This window comes from Leptosomus discolor, chromosome 3 (assembly GCF_034619465.1).
Source record: "Leptosomus discolor isolate bLepDis1 chromosome 3, bLepDis1.hap2, whole genome shotgun sequence".
Lineage (NCBI taxonomy): Eukaryota > Metazoa > Chordata > Aves > Leptosomiformes > Leptosomidae > Leptosomus > Leptosomus discolor.
In genome coordinates, this window is record NC_141393.1 from 72455541 (window position 1) to 72463517 (window position 7977).

Below are 7977 nucleotides of genomic sequence, written 5' to 3' on the forward strand. Positions count from 1 at the left end.
GTAGCAAGGTAATCAGATTTCGCTTAAAATCTGAAGCCTAGTAGTCAGTAGTCTCTGCCAGTTATCTTCTTAGCTTGGTGTAGGTTATGTGCCTTCTTCCCCTCCAGCTGAAGATACTGACTGATGCAGGACAGAAGGATGGCTTCGATGGTTAGGGTGAGACAAAAGGCAAAAATCTGTAATCCAGATAGTTTTCTGCATCTTATGAACATTCTGAGATCTTATTTTCTGCTCCCAAATCTCACAGAGGTCTTGAAGTTTCACTAATCTCGTCTTACTGTGGTTTGTCTCACAGAATCAATCTTTTTTTTCTATGCTATTGCTCCTCATTGATAAAGATACTTTTCACTAGTAGTAAAAGATCTGAGGTACATGTACCTCACAAAGCGAACCAGGCTTTCAGCATTTCTCATTACTGGAACTGAGTACTGAATGTTTTGGATTAATTAAATTTAGAGATCTCAAATTTCTCCCTTGTATGCCAGCTGAAATTTAATAGAGCGCTCTTACCTGTTGTCCTGAACAGTGGGATCTTTCACCCAGTGTGCAAAGCCAACACACACACAGGGTCAAGGTATTTATTTACAAGTTTGCACAAAGCTGGAAGCTAGGTGGTATTCCACAGAGCTCCTTAGCTTGGTACAGGAGCCACAGCCTATTTATCTTGATACATGCTACAAGTTTACACTCGATTCTCTCCATCCTTGCTCTGCCTGTCTCTGTTTAAAGTCATGGCACTCTTGCAATTTACAGCACAAGCCCAGGGAGGGGTGGGAAATAGTGACCAGGGTGTTTCAGTTGAGTTGGTGGTCGTGATCTTCCCCGGCTGCGTTTACTTTTCCCCTGGTTACCATGGACATTGCTCACTTTGTGCTTCTTTGCTAATCACCCATTGGGCCTTCTGAGGCAGGACATTCCCTTATCAGTTTTTCCTCAAGGATGCTGCTGTTAGTGAAGCATGTGTTGCTTATATAAAGTAACTGGACCTATACAATACAACCACTTCTCATACCTGTCAGCCTGGCAGTTTCAGGAAGCATCTGGGTTTTCACCCTATTGTTTTACAGCTCCTGTGGAGGTTAACAATACAGATACCTCTACCAAGGCTGTTTTGTGGGGGAACTCAGTATGATTATACTTGCTGGGCCTTTATGTTAACCACTGGTAACTTACCTGCTTATCTTGCTATTGAACTGTTCTATAATGATATGTTTCCCCACAGCTATCACCTCTAACAATGTATTGGAGGTGATTTAATACCTTCTGATGAAATATCTTCATACAAAACATGGGGGGGAGGTGTTTGTGCTTTGGTGTCCCTTTGCTTTTCCTGATTACTCAAGAAATTAATTTGCCTTCTTTTCCACAGAGTATGTCTTTGATACTCAGTTCTTCACACAGGGGAGGTTAGGAAGGCTTTCTTTTACAAAAATACGTCTGTATTGCTATCAGACAAGTCCAAAACTATGGCCATGTCACAAGCCTTTTTCAAGTGCACAGCAGATTTTGCTGGCCTGCAACAAGGCTGCCAAATGGAACCTCCTCTTGTCTTTGTGACATGTTCCATCTGAACTCAGGCAAGGTCATGAACCTCCTGAGAAGCATCCCCATTCCTAACATAAAAGAAACTATTCAGGATAAGGCTTTCATGAGTCTTTCTGCTATTATTGAGGCACCATGATGCCTTGTCTGATAAATATGAGGATGTTGGATTCTTGCTTGCGATGATCCGTGATATAAATGGATATGTAAGGGATTACTCAAAGTCAAAAGAAAAATTCTAGATGGTTGCTTATTAGACACTGAGATTCTTCAAGATGCACATGGAATAATGAGTTTTGGAGATGAGTTAGATGTAGGAATGACAAGATTAAATTCTTTGATTTCTTCTGTGGGAAGCCGGGTGGTGGTCATAGTATCCTCTAGCCTTAAAATGAAGTGATTTTGAGAGTGGTTTGCTTTACTGTACAGAAAAAATTTGGAGAGATTTGCTTTACTGTACCAGAAAATACAATCTGCTGTAACTGTCATGAATGCCATTTGCTATCAAAGTAGCTCAAAAAAAGAAAAAGCAGAACATATGAAACATTTACATAATCAGACAGGTTTATTTGGACAATGTTAGAAGGAAACTTAGTAGAACAGGTTCATACATGTTAAAAATAACAATTGCTGAAACTGTCTTGCCCCTGAAAGATGTTGAGCTAGTTCCAGAGTTTACTCCTTTGATTAAGACTATCTGTTCTCTTTATAGGGAAATGCAATGGATCAAAATGAAGAAGTGCATTCCTGTGTGGGAAGGTGGCATAAGGTATGTACTATTTGCCAATGAAAGGGCCACTATCTGGCTTTCCAGAGCACATTGTCAACTAAGAAGTTTATCTTGGGATACTGATTTTGATTCTGGGCATTAGTTTTGGGATAGGGCTGGTACCTTAATAGGATTTGCTTAGTTCTTGAAGTGTTAGAGGTGAAAAGCAGGTGTGCTGTCTTTCCAAACATTGTTTACAGATGTCACCAGTACATTTGCATTAATTAAGTCTGCTGCCTTTATATATATATAATATTTAAAAATGTTCTCCCTGAGCTTTGCAGAAGTATTTTGTTACGTATTTCTAATCGTTCAAACGTGCAGTCAAGAAAGTTTTAGTGCTCTGGAATTTTGTAGTTATCATAATTCAGATAAACAACCAAGCTGTAATAATCAAATTGCAGCACAGATTAGAGGACATTATCATACTTAGAAAACTGCCAGTTAGCTTTGACCACAGTGAAGACTTCGTAAAGTGATATGGTCGTGTGTGCTATATTTCAGAGGCAACCACAAATTATGAATAACATCTAACCTCTTACTGATGTTGAATACTATTAGCCATAAATTTCGAGCATCAGGGTCCTTTATAGGTGTATACATTAGCTTGTAGTTGCTCCCTTGTTTTTGCCTCCAAATTATAAAAGGACATGCCCACACAATCTGCTGTATTTTCTTGATGCAGTAGCATTGTGTAAGAAAGATTTCTATGAATAAGAACAGAGCAGAGGAGTGCAACGGTTTTTTCTTTGTAAATTTTCCTCCTTTTTCCAAGTATTAGGTTAGAATAGAGACTTTAGAAAAGGAGTGCAAGTCAAATTCTTCAAAACATTTGGTAAAAGCAGCTGCTAAAAACTCTCATCTCCAACAGTTCTTCTTTTGTTAGACCCTGAAGTCTGATTCCAGTTATTCAGTGCACCTCTGTGTTGCACGTGATCGCCGAGCAAGTCAAAGGAGGCAGGACAGGCATAGAAATATGTGATGGAGATGTGTAATATCTGGAAGGGCCATTTCAAAGCTGAAGAATGACAGAGGAGTTCTTTAATAACATCTAATTGCAAGAACAGAATACTTCTCTACTGACTTTTCTGGGGGAGATGTTTTTGTTGTTGTTCTGTAACCAGGAAGATGCTGGGTCTCCCCCCTCACCAGGATGGTTTCTATCTTATTACTCAGATCAGGGGAGGTTTGCAGCTGAATAGAGATGAAAGAGCTTCATTGGCAGCTGAGGCCAAAGATGGGTTGCAGCTGATTCATGAGGTAAATGAGCTTTTGTGCTGGAAAGTAGTTCATGCTTTTATAGTAATGGGATCTAGCAGTCATCGGTTGAGATAGCAGCAGTTGGTGCTATTGTACTTCATTTAGGAGACTGAAAGCAGTTTTTCCTTCAGAAGTAAAAGGCAGCTTTCAGAACCAAATCTTTAGCATATGCATGTGGCAATATTGGTAGTTCTTTGTGCAATGTGGACTGCTTCAGATTCATCTCTTCCTAAAATAAAACTAGCACTTTACGGCAGCAACATATGTTTTAAATATAATTTCTGCCAGAGACTAGTGATTTGATGTGACTCAGTTTTCTCAAGAAGTGTCAGACTCTGTATGGTATCCTAACATGAGTGCCCCAAATCAACTTTATAAATATTTTGCTATCCTGATAGCTGGAAACAGCTCAACTGACATATCCGGCTGATCTCAAACTGGAAAAGAGGAGTGGAGAGGGGGCTGTGCCTTGGCTGTATCTGTCGAAGTTTTTCCCTGTTTGGGATAACTTCAGTCTCCCGATCCCTAGTGCTGTCAGTTCGGGACTGTAGTGCTTTTCCTCTGGTGCTGTATCCTCAGGGGAAGGCTAAAGAAGGGGCATACAGACAGCAGAAAACACCTTTTAAAATGAGAGCTGTTTATCTCATGTGCATTCCTTTGTGGAATTAAAGGCTGACAAAGCTTTGCTGTCCCTGCAGTCTGAATACATTAAAAAAACCCAACACCCCTCCCCAAATCCCAATAACAACAACAACAAAAACCCAAACCAAAAACAAACCACAAAAACCACTAAAGCCACAGCTTTGTGCTTCAGTCTGCGTCCCAGTTACACCTCAGCTTCAGAAGCCTTTGCAGAACTTGCATATGCCCAGAAGTTCTATCTTTACATGAGAGCTATTTCTATACTGTAAGGATAGCCCTCATTTCTAGCTTCAACAGCCTTTAAATGTCGAGTCTTCACCTTCATCTGACCACTGTCTTTCCTCAATGTAGACGCTGTGTGCTTTGCATTAATACATAGTCTTTGACATAGAAGAGTTCATGTTGAGGTGCTGGTTGGCTTCTGAAAGATTCAGCTCACAGGCAGGATCATAGAAAAATTCTGTTTAGAAGAAAGAGGAATGAACAGATTTATAGGGCATTTTTAATTTGGTTATTTCTCCCTGCACCCCCAAAAGAATTAGAACAAGTGGTTTTCAAACTCATTAGCTTCTACCTTCACATAGGTACAATGGCAAATTAAAATCACTCTTTGAACAGTTCTTGTATCTGTGTTTTTCAATGTCTGAAAAAATATGTAGGAGTATTCCTAACCGATGCGATTTGTAAGGGCATTAATTTTTGGTGCAAAATAATAGAGCACAAGCAAAACATCAGGAATTAAAGGGGACAGAGAAGGAATCTAGGGAGGAAAAAAGGAGAAGCAGGGGAAAATAATTTTTCAAGGGGCTTGGAACTTAGTCATTATCAATAATTTAGTATAAGCAATGCTACTGTTCATATTTGTTGACCAACCTAATAAAAGATAATGCTTAAGATTTAAAGATCTGTAATAAGAAAAACTGATTAACTTCTTGTAGTGTATTGATTAGGACTAAATAGATCGTAACTTGGTGTTTCCAAAAAAGGACAGGAGACATTACATGTATGTTGGTTTGCAGATGCGGGGCTTCTGGAAATAGCACCGTGAGTCTGAAAAAGCAATACAAATTTGCAGACTATGTTGCCAGTTTCATAGTGATTGTCATAACCAAGCAACAAGATACGGTTGTGTACTGCCTGCCCAAAAGGGGTGGTCTGATGCAATGTGGTGATGGGATGGAGACGTCTCAACACACTCTACTGATCCACATATAAGCTGAAGTTGAGATCTAAAATATCCAACCCATCCTATGTTTAGAGAATATTCTTTTAAGCTCTTTGCGGTGACAGGCACAGCTGTAGCTGACAAAAGTCAGGAACGGGAGCGGAGGGTCCAGCACTGTCTAAATTTATCTCTCTCCTCAGCCTTGCTTAGCAGACTCTGCAGTGGGGCAGGTTCAGCTAGCGCTGTTAAGGATTGCAGGGTTAAGAACAGCGCTGTCAGGCAAAGGTGGGTTTTGTTGCTTTATCTTTGTAAACTGAGGTCACTTTATGTTCAGCATAATATGGTGTTCTTCCTTACACCTTTATTGGATACACCTGTTTCTAATGCCACCAATGTCTGTGGAAGTTAAGCTGTTCTTTATTGCTTATCAAAGCAGCATGACTGTTTCAGAACAGTGGGAAATAGTTTATTTTTGTAAGCTGAAGTTCTCAGGTGGTCTCTGGACTGGAAAAAAAAAAAAAAGGCTATTTTATCATCCAGTTTCTATTCAGTAGTCATAAACCAAAATTTTGCCTTCCCTTCACTTGCCACTTGCCAAATATATTGTGGGTTTTTCCATAGCTTTTCATAGAGTAAAAGCTGAGCACACCACTTTTCAGTCACATATAAATATGTTTTGTCTTGTGATTATGAACTTGAAGTACTACAATGTGTCAAACTGTTGATCTGCATAGAAATTAGCATATGCAAACAATAGGAGAAATGAAGGACATACCTAGTTTGAAAATAAATTTCACCTTGAGATTTAGGAAGAGAAAAAGGCATGGTTTTTTAATAGCTTTATTTATACTCCTTTAAGGCATAATAAAACTCCCAGTATTCAGACAAGAGTGAAGAGACAAATGTTCTCTAAAACCTAAGGAAACCTAAAGAAAGAAGCAGTACATAAAAAAAAAAAACTGAGAGGAAAAAAGGCAAAACTGTCATCTCAATAAAATCAGGCATAGGAACTAAGCTTACTGGAGTTGGAGAGATTTTTCTATTTATTTGTAGAGGCTGTGTATCAAACCTTTACTATTGCAGTGTATATGCCAGGTGCTGCTCTGCTGGACCTTCTAATGAGTTGCCATTTCCATTTTCCAGCACTAAGGAATAAAAAACCAACAATCCACAAGATTTGAAATATGCAATAAGTTTAGCAGGGAAGTTTCTTTGTTTGCCTTCTCCTTTGAGGTTTTTAAATGGAATGCTGAAACACTTCTCAATACAAGCAGAAATTCATTTTTAAGTTCAAATTCTTGAAGCTATGGGAATAGCAGGAAAATGAATTAATATAACAAAATTCAGAAGTGTTGACTGAAATGTTAATCCTGAGTGGTTGAGCCAACACTGGTATTGATATTGATAAAGTGTTCGCAGTTTTTGGAATGAATGCCTTTCTGCTGGAAAACGCTGCATCCTTGAAATTCTGAAGTTCCCTAGAAATGCTTTGGTTTTGTCTGAGCTTCCAACAGAAATCAGGCAGGGAACTTGGGTAACTGAGAAACCATCTCTTCGGAGGTTTAGATAGAAGGCCTTTGATTTCAAAGAAATGTGGTGTAGGGGAAAGAAAAAGAAACTGTTTTGTTTTGTATTGTTTTGGGTTTTCCCCTGATTTCTTCTCACTCCTTCCCATGCTCAACTTTGACCTATTTTTTTAAGACTGGCTTTCCTGCACCCACTCCAACAAAACTGGAAAATACTTACCTTATATGGAAACTTATTTCTCTCTCTACCTTAACCTCTTAAAATGAAATTGCTTTTCATCGCCTCCCAAAGTATAAAATTGTATAAACTTCAGCTCAGCTTCCTAGTTTTGTCGATGGAAACCAATTACATGGTCTTTCTTCCAAACTTCTTTTACTTGCAATATAGACTCTTCACTCCAAGATCTAGAAAGTCTGGAAACTTTCCCATTAGTATTTTTTAAAAGAAAAAACACTACAAAATATATGCCGTAAGACCTTTTTTTAGGGGAAAAAACTGCAATGATTTTACTGTTGTAGTAAAGAATTGCAGAGAAATCTCTGAGTTAAAACATTAAAAAAGGAAATGACAAAACAGCTTTGAGGGCTCTGGAAGGAGCATGAGAAACTTAAAATCTTCATAGGGATTTCAGCAGGAAATGCAGTGGTGTGATGCATGCTACTCAGTGGTCAAAGTTAGTTTTGAGAAAACAAATTCCTGGGATCCCTGGCTACTTTTTTCACGATGCCTGTTCATTGTCATACAGATTCTGGTTCCTAGAAAGTTACTTCTAATGATTTTAATGTGGGCCTCTGCATTTTAATAACTCTTAAATTCCCAGAGCATGTTCATGAGTACTTTTAATCATTATATCTGTGAGGATAGTCTCGCAGATATGACCCAAGCATAATTTATAGGATCACAAACTACACAAGCAGAAAAATCAAAACAAGCTTACTCAGTTCCAGTTTTCAGATAATCTTATTCTTCGTTAGTCACACCCCAATTGAACTATTTGGAGTTCACAAATACTTTGATTGCTTAAAGAGCATATGCTTGAATATTTACATATTTATGCAGAACTTCTGTATCA